This window comes from Hyperolius riggenbachi, chromosome 11 (assembly GCF_040937935.1).
Source record: "Hyperolius riggenbachi isolate aHypRig1 chromosome 11, aHypRig1.pri, whole genome shotgun sequence".
NCBI lineage: Eukaryota > Metazoa > Chordata > Amphibia > Anura > Hyperoliidae > Hyperolius > Hyperolius riggenbachi.
In genome coordinates this window covers 231660868-231680839 of record NC_090656.1, presented here as the reverse complement: position 1 = coordinate 231680839, position 19972 = coordinate 231660868, and the positions used below count along the sequence as shown (strand labels likewise).

At 45.9% G+C, this 19972-nt stretch overlaps 1 protein-coding gene across 1 annotated transcript in view; it reads left to right on the top strand.

Moving 5' to 3' along the window:
• Positions 1-19972, top strand: part of LOC137537966 (glutamic acid-rich protein-like) — a 156254-nt gene that overhangs the window by 75957 nt on the left and 60325 nt on the right. The gene's annotated exons all lie outside the window — the stretch shown is intronic.

The following is a 19972-nucleotide window of genomic DNA, read 5'->3' as shown; positions in this document are numbered from 1 at the left end:
CTGTAAAGTGCTGCAGGAGATGTCAGTGCCTTATCCTCTTTAATAAAACCTAACTGTCCCTGAGTCATCCTCCTGTCCTTCTGTCCATGTTTTTAGGCTACTGTGCATTATGTAGCCACTGGGACAGGAGGAGGACGGGGCCAGGGAGGCGGGCGGCAATTGGTGCGCGCAGCAGGGAGCGCGGCTGGGCGGCCCGTGGTCGCATCTTAGCTCTAGTGCCCGTTATCATTAACTGGCGGGCTAAGTAGCTAGTTAATAATATAATAATTATATGGTAGGACATTAGGCTATGACTATGGTAGGGATTAGATTGTGAGCATCTCTGAGGACAGTCAGTGACATGACTATTTACTCTGTAATGTGCTGCAGAAGATGTCAGTGCTATATAAATACATAATAATATGGTAGGACATTAGACTATGACTATGGTAGGATTAGATCACAAGCTCCTCTGAGGATAGTCAGTGACATGACTATGCACTCTGTAATGTGCTGCAGAAGATGTCAGTGCTATATAAATACATAATAATAATAACAATATAGTAGGACATTAGACTATGGCTATGGTAGGATTAGATTGTGAGCTCCTCTGAGGACAGTCAGTGACATGACTATGTACTCTGTAATGTGCTGCAGAAGATGTCAGTGCTATATAAATACATAATAATAATATGGTAGGACATTAGACTATGGCTATGGTAGGATTAGATCGCAAGCTCCTCTGAGTATAGTCAGTGACGTGACTATGCACTCTGTAATGTGCTGCAGAAGATGTCAGTGCTATATAAATACATAATAATAATATAGTAGGACATTAGACTATGGCTATGGTAGGATTAGATTGTGAGCTCCTCTGAGGACAGTCAGTGACATGACTATGTACTCTGTAAAGTGCTGCAGAAGATGTCAGTGCTATATAAATACATAATAATATGGCAGGACATTAGACTATGGCTATGGTAGGATTAGATTGTGAGCTCCTCTGAGGACAGTCAGTGACGTGACTATGCACTCTGTAATGTGCTGCAGAAGATGTCAGTGCTATATAAATACATAATAATAATATAGTAGGACATTAGACTATGGCTATGGTAGGATTAGATTGTGAGCTCCTCTGAGGACAGTCAGTGACATGACTATGTACTCTGTAATGTGCTGCAGAAGATGTCAGTGCTATATAAATACATAATAATAATATGGCAGGACATTAGACTAGGACTATGGTAGGATTAGATCACAAGCTCCTCTGAGGATAGTCAGTGACATGACTATGCACTCTGTAATGTGCTGCAGAAGATGTCAGTGCTATATAAATACATAATAATAATAATAATATAGTAGGACATTAGACTATGGCTATGGTAGGATTAGATTGTGAGCTCCTCTGAGGACAGTCAGTGACATGACTATGTACTCCGTAATGTGCTGCAGAAGATGTCACTGCTTTATCAATACATAACTAGGACTATGGTAGGATTAGATTGTGAGCTCCTCTGAGGACAGTCAGTGACATGACTATGCACTCTGTAATGTGCTGCAGAAGATGTCAGTGCTATATAAATACATAATAATAATATAGTAGGACATTAGACTATGGCTATGGTAGGATTAGATTGTGAGCTTCTCTGAGGACAGTCAGTGACACGACTATGTACTCTGTAATGTGCTGCAGAAGATGTCAGTGCTATATAAATACATAATAATAATATGGTAGGACATTAGACTAGAACTATGGTAAGGATTAGATTGTGAGCTCCTCTGAGGACAGTCAGTGACACGACTATGTATTCTGTAAAGTGCTGCAGGAGATGTCAGTGCCTTATCCTCTTTAATAAAACCTAACTGTCCCTGAGTCATCCTCCTGTCCTTGTGTCCGTATTTTTAGGCTACTGTGCATTATGTAGCCACTGGGACAGGAGGAGGACGGGGCCAGGGAGGCGGGCGGCAATTGGTGCGCGCAGCAGGGAGCGCGGCTGGGCGGCCCGTGGTCGCATCTTAGCTCTAGTGCCCGTTATCATTAACTGGCGGGCTAAGTAGCTAGTTAATAATATAATAATTATATGGTAGGACATTAGGCTATGACTATGGTAGGATTAGATTGTGAGCATCTCTGAGGACAGTCAGTGACATGACTATTTACTCTGTAATGTGCTGCAGAAGATGTCAGTGCTATATAAATACATAATAATATGGTAGGACATTAGACTATGACTATGGTAGGATTAGATCACAAGCTCCTCTGAGGATAGTCAGTGACATGACTATGCACTCTGTAATGTGCTGCAGAAGATGTCAGTGCTATATAAATACATAATAATAATAACAATATAGTAGGACATTAGACTATGGCTATGGTAGGATTAGATTGTGAGCTCCTCTGAGGACAGTCAGTGACATGACTATGTACTCTGTAATGTGCTGCAGAAGATGTCAGTGCTATATAAATACATAATAATAATATGGTAGGACATTAGACTATGGCTATGGTAGGATTAGATCGCAAGCTCCTCTGAGGATAGTCAGTGACGTGACTACGCACTCTGTAATGTGCTGCAGAAGATGTCAGTGCTATATAAATACATAATAATAATATAGTAGGACATTAGACTATGGCTATGGTAGGATTAGATTGTGAGCTCCTCTGAGGACAGTCAGTGACATGACTATGTACTCTGTAAAGTGCTGCAGAAGATGTCAGTGCTATATAAATACATAATAATATGGCAGGACATTAGACTATGGCTATGGTAGGATTAGATTGTGAGCTCCTCTGAGGACAGTCAGTGACATGACTATGTACTCTGTAATGTGCTGCAGAAGATGTCAGTGCTATATAAATACATAATAATAATATGGCAGGACATTAGACTAGGACTATGGTAGGATTAGATCACAAGCTCCTCTGAGGATAGTCAGTGACATGACTATGCACTCTGTAATGTGCTGCAGAAGATGTCAGTGCTATATAAATACATAATAATAATAATAATATAGTAGGACATTAGACTATGGCTATGGTAGGATTAGATTGCGAGCTCCTCTGAGGACAGTCAGTGACATGACTATGTACTCTGTAATGTGCTGCAGAAGATGTCACTGCTTTATCAATACATAACTAGGACTATGGTAGGATTAGATTGTGAGCTCCTCTGAGGACAGTCAGTGACATGACTATGCACTCTGTAATGTGCTGCAGAAGATGTCAGTGCTATATAAATACATAATAATAATATAGTAGGACATTAGACTATGGCTATGGTAGGATTAGATTGTGAGCTTCTCTGAGGACAGTCAGTGACACGACTATGTACTCTGTAATGTGCTGCAGAAGATGTCAGTGCTATATAAATACATAATAATAATATGGTAGGACATTAGACTAGAACTATGGTAAGGATTAGATTGTGAGCTCCTCTGAGGACAGTCAGTGACACGACTATGTATTCTGTAAAGTGCTGCAGGAGATGTCAGTGCCTTATCCTCTTTAATAAAACCTAACTGTCCCTGAGTCATCCTCCTGTCCTTGTGTCCGTATTTTTAGGCTACTGTGCATTATGTAGCCACTGGGACAGGAGGAGGACGGGGCCAGGGAGGCGGGCGGCAATTGGTGCGCGCAGCAGGGAGCGCGGCTGGGCGGCCCGTGGTCGCATCTTAGCTCTAGTGCCCGTTATCATTAACTGGCGGGCTAAGTAGCTAGTTAATAATATAATAATTATATGGTAGGACATTAGGCTATGACTATGGTAGGATTAGATTTTGAGCATCTCTGAGGACAGTCAGTGACATGACTATTTACTCTGTAATGTGCTGCAGAAGATGTCAGTGCTATATAAATACATAATAATAATATTAATATGGTAGGACATTACACTATGACTTTGGTAGGATTAAAGTGTGAGCTCCTCTGAGGACAGTCAGTGACATGACAATGTACTCTGTAATGTGCTGCAGAAGATTCCAGTGCTGTATAAATACATAATAATATAGTAGGACATTAGACTATGGCTATGGTAGGATTAGATTGTGAGCTCCTCTGAGGACAGTCAGTGACATGACTATGTACTCTGTAATGTGCTGCAGAAGATGTCAGTTCTATATAAATACATAATAAAAATATGGCAGGACATTAGACTAGAACTATGGTAAGGATTAGATTGTGAGCTCCTCTGAAGACAGTCAGTGACACGACTATGTATTCTGTAAAGTGCTGCAGGAGATGTCAGTGCCTTATCCTCTTTAATAAAACCTAACTGTCCCTGAGTCATCCTCCTGTCCTTCTGTCCATGTTTTTAGGCTACTGTGCATTGTGTAGCCACTGGGACAGGAGGAGGACGGGGCCAGGGAGGCGGGCGGCAATTGGTGCGCGCAGCAGGGAGCGCGGCCGGGCGTCCTGTGGTCGCATCTTAGCCCTAGTGCCCGTTATCATTAACTGGCGGGCTAAGTAGCTAGTTAATAATATAATAATTATATGGTAGGACATTAGGCTATGACTATGGTAGGATTAGATTGTGAGCTCCTCTGAGGACAGTCAGTGTCATGACTATTTACTCTGTAATGTGCTGCAGAAGATGTCAGTGCTATATAAATACATAATAATAATATTAATATGGTAGGACATTACACTATGACTTTGGTAGGATTAAAGTGTGAGCTCCTCTGAGGACAGTCAGTGACATGACAATGTACTCTGTAATGTGCTGCAGAAGATTCCAGTGCTGTATAAATACATAATAATATGGTAGGACATTAGACTATGACTATGGTAGGATTAGATCACAAGCTCCTCTGAGGATAGTCAGTGACATGACTATGTACTCTGTAATGTGCTGCAGAAGATTCCAGTGCTGTATAAATACATAATAATATGGTAGGACATTAGACTATGGCTATGGTAGGATTAGATTGTGAGCTCCTCTGAGGACAGTCAGTGACATGACTATGTACTCTGTAAAGTGCTGCAGAAGATGTCAGTGCTATATAAATACATAATAATAATAATAATATAGTAGGACATTAGACTATGGCTATGGAAGGATTAGATTGTGAGCTCCTCTGAGGACAGTCAGTGACATGACTATGTACTCTGTAATGTGCTGCAGAAGATGTCAGTGCTATATAAATACATAATAATAATATGGTAGGACATTAGACTATGGCTATGGTAGGATTAGATCGCAAGCTCCTCTGAGGATAGTCAGTGACATGACTATGCACTCTGTAATGTGCTGCAGAAGATGTCAGTGCTATATAAATACACTAGCTGGTTGCCCGGGTATGTATTTGGCTGGTGTTGGCTCCACCTACTTTTTCTAACCCTAACACACAATTACTCACTGACCAAGTTTGTGAGCTTTGCATTGTTTGGCACCAATAATTTGCATTGAAATGAAACAAATCTAATTGGCTGTGTGTGGCTCCACCCCCTTTTCTGAATTTGAACCCCAGTCACCCAATAACCAACTGTACCAGGTTTGAGGCCTGTGCCATTAACAGTGCAAGAATCGTAGCAATTAAATATTCCCCTTGAAAAGCAATAGGTGAAGTTTGATTCACTTTTGTAGGCTCCACCCACTTTTCTGAATATTAATCCCAGTCACCCAGTGACCAACTGTGCAACGTTTAAAAATCCTGCCATTAACAGAATTGCTGCAGTTTTCCCAGTGAAATTTGTATTTGTCTCTAGCCACTGATGACCCGGCGTTGTCCGGGTATGTATTTGGCTGGTGTTGGCTGTGCCCACTTTCTAACCCTAACACACAAACACTCAATGACCAAGTTTGTGAGCTTTAGGGTCCTTGGCATCAATAATTTGTATATTCCCATAGAAATTAAACAAATCAGATAGGCTGTTTGTGGCTCCACCCCTCTCCAGCATTTGAACCCCAGTCACCCAATGACCAACTGTAGCAGGTTTGAGGCATCTGCTATTAACAGTGTAAAAATGGCAGCAATTTAAATATTCCACTTGAAAATCAACAGGTGAATTTTGATTGGCTATTATAGGCTCCACCCACTTCCCTGAATATTAATCTCAGTCACTCAGTGACCATCAGGGCAAAGATTGGGAACCTTGAAATAAACAGTGTAAGAAGGGCTGCAGTTTACACTTTCCCAGTGAAATTTGTTTTTGGCTCCGCCCACTTTTTGTAACCTGGACACAAAGTCACTACTCAATGACCAAGTTTGTGAGTTTTGGGGTCCTTGGCATCAATAATTTGTATTTTCCCATGAAATGAAACAAATCTGATTAACTGTTTGTGGTTCTGTCCCTTTTCTGAATTTAAACCTCAGTGACCCAATGACCAACTGTACCAGGTTTGAGGCTTGTGCCATTAACAGTGCAAGAATAGCAGCAATTACATATTCCCCTTGAAAAGTGACATGTGATTTTTGATTGGCATTTTTAGGCTCCAACCACTTTTCTGAATATTAATCCCAGTCACCCAGTAACCAGCTATGCTAAGTTTGAGAACCCTGCCATTAACAGTGAAGAAGGGCTGCAGTTTACAATTTCCGAGAAAAATCTGTTTTTAACTCCACCCACTTTTTGTAACCTTGACACACAGTCACTACTCAATGACCAAGTTTGTGAGCTTTTGGGTTCCTGGCATCAAAATTGTGCTAATGGAAGCAGTTTATCCAGCAAAGAAATCTGGCTGTTTTTGGCTCCGCCCCTATACTGAATTTGAACCCCAAACACTTAACGCCCGACTGTAGCAGGTTTGAGGCCTCTGCCATTAACAGTGTGAGAATGGCTGCAGTTTCAATATTCCCCTTGAAAATCAATAGGTGAATTTTGATTGGCTCTTGTAGGCTCCACCTATTTTTCCAAATATTAATCCTAGTCACCCAGTGACCAACTGTGTGAAGTTTGAGAACCTTGCCATTAACAGTGTAAGAAAAGCTGCAGTTTACATTTCCCCATGTAAAAAGTTAGTTGTTTTTGGCTCCGCCCACTATTTCTAATCTGACATACAGTCACTTAATGACCAAGTTTATGAGCTTTGGGGTGTTTGGCATCAATAAGTTGCATTTTACCATTGAAATTAAACAAATCTGATTGGCTGTTTTTGGCCCGCTACCTTCAGAATTTAAACCCCAGTCTCCCAGTGACTGACTGCAGCAGATGTTAGGCCTCTGCCATTAAGAGTGCATGAATGGCAGCAATGTAAATATTCCCCTTGAAAATCAAAAGGTGAATTTTGATTGGCTGCTGTAGGCTCCACCCACTTTTCTGAATATTAGTCCCAGTCACCCAGTGGCCAACTGTGTCACGTTTGAGAACCCTGCCAATAACAGAATGGCTGAAATCAATCTAACAAATCTGATTGGCTGTTTGTGGCTCCACCCCTTTAGTGAATTTGGACCCCAGTCACCCAATGACTGACTGTATCAGGTTTGAGGCCTCTGCCACTAACAGTGTAAGAATGGTAGCAATGTGAATATTCCCCTTGAAAATCAATAGGTACATTTTGATTGGCTGTTGTAGGCTCCACGTACATTTCTGAATATTCATCCCAGTCACCCAGTGGCCAATTGTGTAAAGTTTGGGAACCCTGCAATGTAAAAAATGAAATTGTTGGCACCACCCACTTTTTCTAACCTTGACATACAGTCACTCAATCATCAAGTTTATCAGCTTTGGGGTCCTTGGTATCAATACTTTGTATATTCCCATTGAAAAATAAACAAATCTGGCTGTTTGTGGCTCCGCCCCCTTCCTGAATTTGGACCCTAGTCACTCAGTGACCAACTGTACCAGGTTTGAGGCATCTGCTATTACCAGTATAAGAGAATGGTAGCAGATGAAACATTCCCTTTGAAAATCAAAAGGTGAATTTTTATTGGCTGTTGTAGGCTCCACCCACCTTCCAAAATCCTAATCTGTCACCCAATGACCAACTGTGCAAAGTTTGAGAACCCTGCTATTAACGGTGTAAGAATGGCTGCAGTTTATATTTTCCTGTGAAATTTGTTTTTAGCTCCGCCCACTTTTTGTAACCTTGACACACAGTCACCCAGTGACCAAGTGTGTGAGTTTACAGGTTCCTGGCATCAAAAATGTGTGATTTGAAGCAGTTTATCCACCAAGGAAATCTGATTGGCTGTATGTGGCCCCGCCCCTTTAGTGAAATTGGACCCCAGTCACCCACTGACTGACTGTCGCAAGTTTGAAGTCTCTGCCATTAAAAGTGTAAGAATAGCAGCAGTTTAAATATTCCCCTTGAAAATCAATAGGTGAATTTTGATTGGCTGTTGTAGGCTCCACCCATTTTCTTGAATCTTAATCGCATTCACCCAGTGACCAAGTGTGGCAAGTTTGAGAACTCTGCGATTAACAGTCTAAGAATGGCTGCAGTTTACATTTTACCATGTGAAATGAACGGCTGAAATTTGATTTGCTGTTTTATGCTCCGCCCACCTTTCTTGGATTTGTAACCTCGGTCACCAAGTGACCAACTGTGCCAAGTGTGGGGACTCTGGCTTATTACTGTGAGAATGGCAGCCTTTTACATTTTTTCCATTGACTTGAATGGGTGGAATCTGATTAGCTGTTTGTAGCTCCGCCCAGGTGTGCAGGGGGGCCGCGAGACCCCCAGAACATATCATCCCAGGTAGTACGGGATCTGTGTACCAAGTTTCGTTCAAATCGGTCAAGCCGTTTTTGCGTGATCGCGGCACATACACACACACACACACACACACACACACACACACACACACACACACACACACACACACACACACACACACACACACACACACACACACACACACACACACACACACACACACACACACACACACACACACACACACACACACACACACACACACACACACACACACACACACACACACACACACACACACACACACACACACACATACATCCGATTTTATATATATAGATAATAATAATATAGTAGGACATTAGACTATGGCTATGGTAGGATTAAATTGTGAGCTCCTCTGAGGACAGTCAGTGACATGACTATGTACTCTGTAAAGTGCTGCAGAAGATGTCAGTGCTATATAAATACATAATAATATGGCAAGACATTAGACTATGGCTATGGTAGGATTAGATTGTGAGCTCCTCTGAGGACAGTCAGTGACATGACTATGTACTCTGTAATGTGCTGCAGAAGATGTCAGTGCTATATAAATACATAATAATAATATGACAGGACATTAGACTAGAACTATGGTAAGGATTAGATTGTGAGCTCCTCTGAGGACAGTCAGTGACACGACTATGTATTCTGTAAAGTGCTGCAGGAGATGTCAGTGCCTTATCCTCTTTGATAAAACCTAACTGTCCCTGCGTCATCCTCCTGTCCTTGTGTCCATGTTTTTTGGCTACTGCGCATTGTGTAGCCACTGGGACAGGAGGAGGACGGGGCCAGGGAGGCGGGCGGCGATTGGTGCGCGCAGCAGGGAGCGCGGCCGGGCGTTCTGTGGTCGCATCTTAGCTCTAGTGCCCGTTATCGTTAACTGGCGGGCTAAGTAGCTAGTTATTAATATAATAATTATATGGTAGGACATTAGGCTATGACTATGGTAGGATTAGATTGTGAGCTCCTCTGAGGACAGTCAGTGACATGACTATGTACTCTCTAAAGTGCTGCAGAAGATGCCAGTACTGTATAAATACATAATAATAATATGGTAGGACATTAGGCTATGACTATGACAGGATTAGATTGTGAGCTCCTCTGAGGACAGTCAGTGACATGACTATGTACTCTCTAAAGTGCTGCAGAAGATGTCAGTACTGTATAAATACATAATAATAATATGGTAGGACATTAGGCTATGACTATGACAGGATTAGATTGTGAGCTTCTCTGAGGCAGTGGTGCTCAGCAGAGCTCGAATATTCGAGTAGCTCGAATATTCGAGCTCTTTCTCAGCTATTCGAGCTCGGTATTCGAGCTCCGAATAGCTAGAGCTATTCGAATGGGGTATACGAGTACACTCGAATAGCCCATTCACTATTCGAGCTATTCGAGCAAAACGGCGCTATTCGAGCTCGGTACCGAGCTCGAATAGCGTCATAGCCCAGATTGATGTCCTTAGAGCTAATCAGAGGGCTCCCAGGCCCTCTGACGGCAGCCAATCACAGAGGGGGACCCTGGCCAGCCCCTACCCTATAAATAGCGGCCGCCATGTTAGGTTTCTCCGTGCTTGCCTGAGACTTGTACAGAGAGAGAGTTGCTCCTTTGTGCTTTGGCTTAGCAAGAGCTCTATTGTGTTCATTTACCTAGCGTTTTTGCTCACATACACCTCCTATATACACCTATATTGTTGTTAGTTAGATAGACATTGTATTTTAGTTAGTAGCTTTTGTGTTACATAGACAGAGACACAGCTGCTGCAGGCTTACACAGCTTTAGGCCTCAGGGCCTGCCTGTGTGGGCAGCTGTTCTCTCCTGTCCTCTGTTAGTATATTTCTCTCATCTATACCAGTATTTCTGCTGCTGTCCTTTACTACTGATTGATTCTGTATTTAGTATTGTAGTTAGGCTAGGACACTCACTGTCACTGTTCATAGGCTAAGGCTAAGGCTACTAGCTCCTGCGTGTGTGCACTCACAGTCTTGTACACACACACTCTATTTCCTTCTGATTAGTGATTGATTATTGTAATTAGTTAGTTACTTACTGTTACTGCTTGTTACTCTTACTGTACTAGGAGTCTAGGACACTCAGTCACTGTTCATCGGCTACTAGCTCCTGCGTGTGTGCACTCACTGTCTGAGTACACACTACACACACTCTATTTCCTTCTGATTACTGATTGATTATTGTAATTAGTTAGTTGTACTTACTGTTCTTACTTGTTACTCTTACTGTACTAGGAGTCTAGGACACTCAGTCACTGTTCATCGGCTACTAGCTCCTGCGTGTGTGCACTCACTGTCTGTGTACACACTACACACACTCTATTTCCTTCTGATTACTGATTGATTATTGTAATTAGTTAGTTACTTACTGTTACTACTTGTTACTCTTACTGTACTAGGAGTCTAGGACACTCAGTCACTGTTCATAGGCTACTAGCTCCTGCGTGTGTGCACTCACTGTCTGAGTACACACTACACACACTCTATTTCCTTCTGATTACTGATTGATTATTGCAATTAGTTAGTTACTTACTGTTACTACTTGTTACTCTTACTGTACTAGGAGTCTAGGACACTCAGTCACTGTTCATCGGCTACTAGCTCCTGCGTGTGTGCACTCACTGTCTGAGTACACACTACACACACTCTATTTCCTTCTGATTACTGATTGATTATTGTAATTAGTTAGTTGTACTTACTGTTCTTACTTGTTACTCTTACTGTACTAGGAGTCTAGGACACTCAGTCACTGTTCATCGGCTACTAGCTCCTGCGTGTGTGCACTCACTGTCTGAGTACACACTACACACACTCTATTTCCTTCTGATTACTGATTGATTATTGTAATTAGTTAGTTGTACTTACTGTTCTTACTTGTTACTCTTACTGTACTAGGAGTCTAGGACACTCAGTCACTGTTCATCGGCTACTAGCTCCTGCGTGTGTGCACTCACTGTCTGAGTACACACTACACACACTCTATTTCCTTCTGATTACTGATTGATTATTGTAATTAGTTAGTTACTTACTGTTACTACTTGTTACTCTTACTGTACTAGGAGTCTAGGACACTCAGTCACTGTTCATAGGCTACTAGCTCCTGCGTGTGTGCACTCACTGTCTGTGTACACACACTACACACACTCTATTTCCTTCTGATAACTGATTGCTTATTGTAATTAGTTAGTTGTACTTCCTGACTGTTACTACTTACTTACTGTACTAGGGACACTCACTCAGTCACCTCACCCACCAACCCACTCCATTAAAGTACCCCACTTTTCACCCGCCCTTTTAAAAAACTTTTGTCTATACGCCCAAAACATCGAAGATGTCTGGAAGTGGCAGCCAGCGCGGTTTGGGCAAGAGGAAGGGCAGCAAGGGAATCAGGAGGAAAGGGAGCAGCATTGTGGCAGGCCGCGGCCGCGCCACCATGCACAGTTCCGCAGCAGCAGCAGCAGCGTCAGTGGCTAACATTCCTCCCATAGCCACTGGCCGTGGACGCCTTGGGCGCCGCCCAGCAGGAGCATCTGCAACTCACGCTGCAGAGACACAGCAGCAGCAGCGTGTAGCACCTGCTCCGATTTTCCTCCAGCCGGGTCGGAAACGTCCCATTGAGGAAAAGCATGCAGACACTGTGGTGCAACTCATGACGGAGGATGAGCAGCCCGCCATCAGCTCTGCATCCGAGGCCTCCACCCTCACCACCACCACCACCACCACCCCTGTTCGCAGCAGCCGCCCAGCAGGGCCTGGGGAGGAGGCCAGTTCACCGTCAGTCGCCGACCTGTCACTCAGCAGTCTTTTGACCCCAGGCACCATCAGGGTATTGCCTGCTGTTGTTGGCGATTTTGAGGAGGAGATGCTGATGGGCACTTTGGGGGATGAGGGATTGGACAGCAAGACTGTGGCGACAGTCAAGCAGCCCATCCATGCATCAGGAGAGGAGTTTGGGGGGTCATCATCCCAGCAGGACATGTTTCAGGAGGGGGAGGATGATGATGACCCGGTGACAGACAGAGACTGGGTGCCACCACCTCCAGGGGATGTCGTCCTCAGCAGCTCTGAGGAGGAGGAGGAGGATGCTCTTGTGGGCCTTGCAAGGAGGCGCATCATTGCAAGCATTGGCAGCAGTAGGCAGGTCCCACAGCCTGCTGGTGTCTCAGGCTCAGCAGCAGCAGCAGCAGCATCTGCCAGTACCACCACCAGCCGCACCCAAGCCCCCCAAGCCCCCCCCCCCAACCACCACAGGGAGACAGGCAGCAGCGCTTCCATGCCGTAGGGGGATGTTTCTGTCACCAATCTGGCGATATTTCACCATGCCCACTGTGTACAGCAAGTACGCCACTTGCAACCACTGTCAGCGGAAGTTGAGCAGAGGTGCAGACCCCTTAAAGTTCAGCACCAGCTCGCTCATCAACCACCTTGCTGCGAAACATTTCCACCAGCATGAGGAGTTCCAGAGGCTGAAGGAATCTGGTGCTGGCAGTGGCACCACACCCATCACTGCACAGCCTTCAGCAGCAGCAGCAGCAACAGCAGCCACCCGCCCTCCTGCTCCTCCAGCAGCACCAGCAGGAGTGCGGAAACGCACTGCTCCTCCCCCCTCTGCAACTCCTGCCACCGACACTGAGGCCTGTTCTGGCAGCCAGTCCTCAGTGGCCTCCTCCGCTGTGTCTGCTGATTCCCGTGCCAGCAAAAAGCGACGCCAGAGCCTTTTGAGCGAGTCCTTCCAGGGGGTGGTTAGGGCTCTGCCTCCCAGCAGCCGTCGCGTGCGGCAGCTGAACGGCTTGCTGGCACGGGCCATGTGCTCCCAACTCCTGACGTACACGCTCGTGCAGGAGGGGAGCGACATTCGTGCGCTGCTTGCTTGTGCAGCCCCAGACTGGCAGCTCCCCAGCAGACACTTTTTCTCCCGCAAGGCCATTCCTGCACTGCACCGCTTTGTGATGGCCAATGTGGAGAGAGGGCTGGAGCACGCGGTTGGTGAAAGGGTCCACGTCACCATGGACTCCTGGAGCAGCCGCTTCGGGACAGGCCGCTACCTGTCCTTCACTGTCCACTGGGTCAGCTTGGTGGAAGGGGGTGAGGATGGGAGAGCAGCAGCGGGCACAGCAGCAGCAGCAACACAGTGGGTGGTGCCACCCCGCAGGGTCAGGGGAACTGCAGCAGGTTCCTCCGATCCTCTGCCATCCTCCGGCACACCTGGCCAAACCCCCCGCCTCAGCAGCAGCGTGAAGGCCCGCCACTGCCAAGCGCTGCTGCACTTGGTCAGCCTTGGGAAGACCAAGCTGACGGCAACCCATGTGTTGGCCAAACTCCAGGAGCAGGAGAGGATTTGGCTGACCCCCAGAGGCCTCAGAGTCGGAGAGGTGGTGGCCGACAATGGGGCCAATTTGGTTGCCGCAATAGACAGGGGAAACCTGACCCACATCCCCTGTCTTGCCCATGTGCTGAACCTGGTGGTGCAAAAGTTCTTGCGCACCTACCAGGGGATGGGCGAACTGCTGGAAACGGCAAGGAACGTTGTGCGTCACTTCCGGCGCTCGGCTGCAGCCTGTGCGAGCCTGGAAGACGTGCAAAAGGAGCTGGATCTGCCACGCCATCGGCTGATCCTTGACGTTCCGACTCGCTGGAACTCCACCCTGGCGATGTTGGAGCGTCTGGTTGAACAGAAGCACGCTGTCAACCAGTACCTTGCCCTGGCCACTGTTTCCGCCGCTCAGAGAAGGGACAAGACCAGCAACATCCCGTCCATCGTCCACGATGATGACTGGGGGCACATGCAGCAGGTGTGCTTAGTGCTGGCTCCCTTTCTGCAGGCCACTAACATGGTGAGCAGGGACCATGCTATGGTCTGCGAGTGGGTGCCCCTGGTTTGTCTGCTGAACAGGGCCCTCGATGCTTTGCTGGAACAGGGAGCGGCAGCCTTGGACCAGCAGGAGCGGCAAGCAGCTGCACAGTCCACCTCTGAGGGGGAGGAGGAGGAGGACTTGGTGGAGGTCCCTGACCTTGCTGCTGATGAGGGGGAGCAGCACAGTGCAGCTGAGTTGGTGCGGGGGTGGAGAGAGGATGAGGCTGACGAGGCAGAGGAGGAGGATGAGGACAGCAGCACTGCCGTCGATGTGCCAGCAGACGTGGCCCGCCTCTTCCCAATGGCAGCGCACATGCTGACGTGCCTGCGCAGGGACCCCAGGGTGATCCAGATGAAGCAGAGGGAGGACATCTGGATCAGCATGATGTTGGACCCACGCCTCAAGGGGAAGTTGAGCCAGTTCCTGCCGCCTGCAGGAGGAGACCCAGCGCAACAAATAAGGAGCTTGCAGCAGGCCCTTGTTGAGCGCTTGGAGGAAGCCTTCCCCCAGCCTTCCACCCCCACTGTCCAGCAGCCAGCACAGAGGCAGCAGCAGGTGCCTGCATCCAGCAGCAGCAAGCGCCCCACAGACCTGCTGTCTCTCAGCCACGAGCTCTACAGGACTGTAGAGGCTCCGGCAGCAGTGACTAGAGAGGAGGTGCATGCAGCAGCATCCTCCTCCGGTCACAGCCAGCGCCTGACCCGCATGGTGGCTGACTACATGGGGTCCTACAGCGGGCTTGACAGCGATGCCCCTGTTGATCCCATGGAGTATTGGGTCAAGCGCCTGGAGATCTGGAGCGAGCTGGCGCAGTACGCCCTGGAAGTGCTGTCCTGCCCCCCTTCCAGCGTGCTGTCCGAGCGCTGCTTCAGTGCAGCTGGTGGCGTGGTCACCGAGAAACGCTCACGTCTGTCTCACAAGTCTGTGGACAGACTGACGTTTCTCAAGATGAACCAGGCGTGGGTGGAAGGCGAGTTCCTGGCCCCTGTTGTCGGCGAGAGGGGGACATGAACTGGCTAAGAACCATCGTTAATGTGCCTTACCACCCTTTACCACCTCCTGGCTCCTGCTCACTAAGCCAGCCTGGTTCACTTTGACTATTACGTCGCCTGCAGCCACACATTTTACACCTACAGTGGGCTGCTGTGTGCTGCTGCTGTCTGTCTGTGTTTCCCACCGCCAGGGTACACAGATTTACCTTCTGCTGCCACTCTGCCACCAGCTATTACGTCAAAAAATAGCTATATATCTGTGTAATTGGTTGTAAAACCAAAACTACAAAACCATTACAAAAAAAGGTTTAATTTTTCTGAGGTGCCGGGTTGAAAACTGTGTTGTCCCAGTTGTGTATTGGACACAATGTGGGCTGCACAACCGCTGTCTGGGACCTCCAGTTGTGTTTATTTACAGCCCTGGTATCACCGCTAGGTACCAGGGCTATTATGTCACGCTGCCTACCTGCTGCCACACTCACACTACTCCTCCATTACTCCTGCTGCTGCTGTCTGTCTGTGTTTCCCACTGCTAGGGTACACAGAATTACCTTCTGCTGCCACACTGCCACCAGCTATTACGTCAAACAATAGCTGCTCACATAATTACTCCTCCATTCCTCCTGCTGCTGCTGCTGTCTGTCTGTGTTTCCCACCGCCAGGGTACACAGATTTACCTTCTGCTGCCACTCTGCCACCAGCTATTACGTCAAACAATAGCTATATATCTGTGTAATTTCTTTTACAAACAAAACCAAAAAACCATTAAAAAAAAAAAAAGGTTTAATTTTTCTGAGGTGCCCGGGTTGAAAACTGTGTTGTCCCAGTTGTGTATTGGACACAATGTGGGCTGCACGACCGCTGTCTGGGACCTCCTGTTGTGTTTATTTACGGCCTGGTATCACCGCTAGGTACCAGGGCTATTATGTCACGCTGTCTACCTGCTGCCACACTCACACTACTCCTCCATTACTCCTGCTGCTGCTGTCTGTCTGTGTTTCCCACTGCCAGGGTAAACAGAATTACCTTCTGCTGCCACACTGCCACCAGCTATTACGTCAAACAATAGCTGCTCACATAACTACTCCTCCATTCCTCCTCCTGCTGCTGCTGCTGTCTGTCTGTGTTTCCCACCGCCAGGGTACACAGATTTACCTTCTGCTGCCACTCTGCCACCAGCTATTACGTCAAAAAATAGCTATATATCTGTGTAATTGGTTGTAAAACCAAAACTACAAAACCATTACAAAAAAAGGTTTAATTTTTCTGAGGTGCCCGGGTTGAAAACTGTGTTGTCCCAGTTGTGTATTGGACACAATGTGGGCTGCACGACCGCTGTCTGGGACCTCCTGTTGTGTTTATTTACAGCCCTGGTATCACCGCTAGGTACCAGGGCTATTATGTCACGCTGCCTACCTGCTGCCACACTCACACTACTCCTCCATTACTCCTGCTGCTGCTGTCTGTCTGTGTTTCCCACTGCTAGGGTACACAGAATTACCTTCTGCTGCCACACTGCCACCAGCTATTACGTCAAACAATAGCTGCTCACATAATTACTCCTCCATTCCTCCTGCTGCTGCTGCTGTCTGTCTGTGTTTCCCACCGCCAGGGTACACAGATTTACCTTCTGCTGCCACTCTGCCACCAGCTATTACGTCAAACAATAGCTATATATCTGTGTAATTTCTTTTACAAACAAAACCAAAAAACCATTAAAAAAAAAGGTTTAATTTTTCTGAGGTGCCCGGGTTGAAAACTGTGTTGTCCCAGTTGTGTATTGGACACAATGTGGGCTGCACGACCGCTGTCTGGGACCTCCTGTTGTGTTTATTTACGGCCTGGTATCACCGCTAGGTACCAGGGCTATTATGTCACGCTGTCTACCTGCTGCCACACTCACACTACTCCTCCATTACTCCTGCTGCTGCTGTCTGTCTGTGTTTCCCACCGCCAGGGTACACAGATTTACCTTCTGCTGCCACTCTGCCACCAGCTATTACGTCAAAAAATAGCTATATATCTGTGTAATTGGTTGTAAAACCAAAACTACAAAACCATTACAAAAAAAGGTTTAATTTTTCTGAGGTGCCCGGGTTGAAAACTGTGTTGTCCCAGTTGTGTATTGGACACAATGTGGGCTGCACAACCGCTGTCTGGGACCTCCAGTTGTGTTTATTTACAGCCCTGGTATCACCGCTAGGTACCAGGGCTATTATGTCACGCTGCCTACCTGCTGCCACACTCACACTACTCCTCCATTACTCCTGCTGCTGCTGTCTGTCTGTGTTTCCCACTGCTAGGGTACACAGAATTACCTTCTGCTGCCACACTGCCACCAGCTATTACGTCAAACAATAGCTGCTCACATAATTACTCCTCCATTCCTCCTCCTGCTGCTGCTGCTGTCTGTTTGTGTTTCCCACCGCCAGGGTACACAGATTTACCTTCTGCTGCCACTCTGCCACCAGCTATTACGTCAAAAAATAGCTATATATCTGTGTAATTGGTTGTAAAACCAAAACTACAAAACCATTACAAAAAAAGGTTTAATTTTTCTGAGGTGCCCGGGTTGAAAACTGTGTTGTCCCAGTTGTGTATTGGACACAATGTGGGCTGCACGACCGCTGTCTGGGACCTCCTGTTGTGTTTATTTACAGCCCTGGTATCACCGCTAGGTACCAGGGCTATTATGTCACGCTGCCTGCCTCATTGACTGCATGCTGCCACACACTCATCCTCCTCCTCCTGCTGCTGAATTTACCTCCTGCTGTCTGTGTGTTTCCACTGCCAGGGAGCACATACAATGGCGCTTCCAACATGCGTGCGCCACCAGCTATTTGTTGTTACGCTCAAAAATAGCTGCATTTCTTTAAAAAAAAAAAAAAATGAAAAGAGAAATAAGTGAAGAAGAAGAAGACGATATAGGAGAAGATGAAGAAGAAGAAGATGAAGAAGAAGAAGAAGATGAAGAAGAAGATGAAGAAGAAGAAGAAGAAGAAGAAGAAGATGAAGAAGATGAAGAAGATGAAGATGAAGAAGATGAAGAAGAAGATGAAGAAGATGAAGAAGATGAAGAAGAAGAAGATGAAGATGAAGAAGATGAAGAAGATGAAGAAGAAGATGAATAAGATGAAGATGAAGAAGATGAAGAAGATGAAGAAGAAGAAGAAGAAGAAGAAGAAGAAGAAGAAGAAGAAGAAGAAGAAGAAGAAGAAGAAGAAGACAATATAGAAGAAGAAGAAGAAGATATAGAAGAAGAAGAAGAAGATATAGAAGATAAAGAAGAAGAAGAAGAAGAAGTATATACAGTACTGAACAAAATTCTGGACACAACTTCTCTTTTCACCTTTTTTTTTTTAAAGGAACATCCCCACATAATCACTTGCTGTTGTTACTTGGAAAAAAATATGTTTCTTGCATCATTCACCCTCAAAACAAGTGTTGGGAAGCTATTTAGGGCCAATTCGAATAGTCAGCTCGAATAATGAGCTCGAATACCGACTCGAATAGTGAGCTCGAAGTCCAAGGTCGAATCGAATAGTAAAATTTATTCGACTCGAATATTCGACTGACCTCGAATAATTTACTATTCGAATTCGACCAAACTCGAATTTTAAAAAGGGGTATTTGAGCACCACTGCTCTGAGGACAGTCAGTAACATGACTATGTACTCTGTAAAGTGCTGCCAAAGATGTCAGTGCTACATAAATACATAATAATAATATGGTAGGACACAACACTATGACTATGGCAGAGATTAGATTGTGAGCTCCTCTGGAGACAGTCAGTGACATGACTATGCACTCTCTAAAGTGCTGCAGAAGATGCCTCATGCCAGTGCTGTATAAATCTATATATATATATATATATATATATATATATATATATATATATATATATATGTGTGTGTGTGCGTGCGTGCGTGCGTGTGTACGGCTTGACCGATTTGAACGAAACTTGGTACACAGATCCCTTACTACCTGGGATGATAGGTTCTGGGGGTCTCGCGCCCCCCCTGCACACTTGGGCGGAGCTACAAACAGCAAATCAGATTTCACCCATTCAAGTCAATGGAAAAAATGTAAAAGGCTGCCATTCTCACAGTAATCAAGCCAGAGTCCCCACACATGGCACAGTTGGTCACTTGGTGACCGAGATTACAAATCCAGGAAAAGTGGGCGGAGCATAAAACAGCCAATCAAATTTCAGCCATTCATTTTAAATGTGCAAATGTAAACTGCAGCCATTCTTACACTGTTATCGCAGGGGTCTCAACTTGGCACACTTGGTCACTGGGTGAATGCGATTAAGATTCAAGAAAGTGGGTGGAGCCTACAAAAGCTAATCAAAATTCACCTATTGATTTTCAAGGGGAATATTTAAACTGCTGCTATTCTTACACTTTTAATGGCAGAGACTTCAAACTTGCTTCGGTCAGTCATTGGGTGACTGGGGTTCAAATTCACTAAAAGGGCGGGGCCACAAGCAGCCA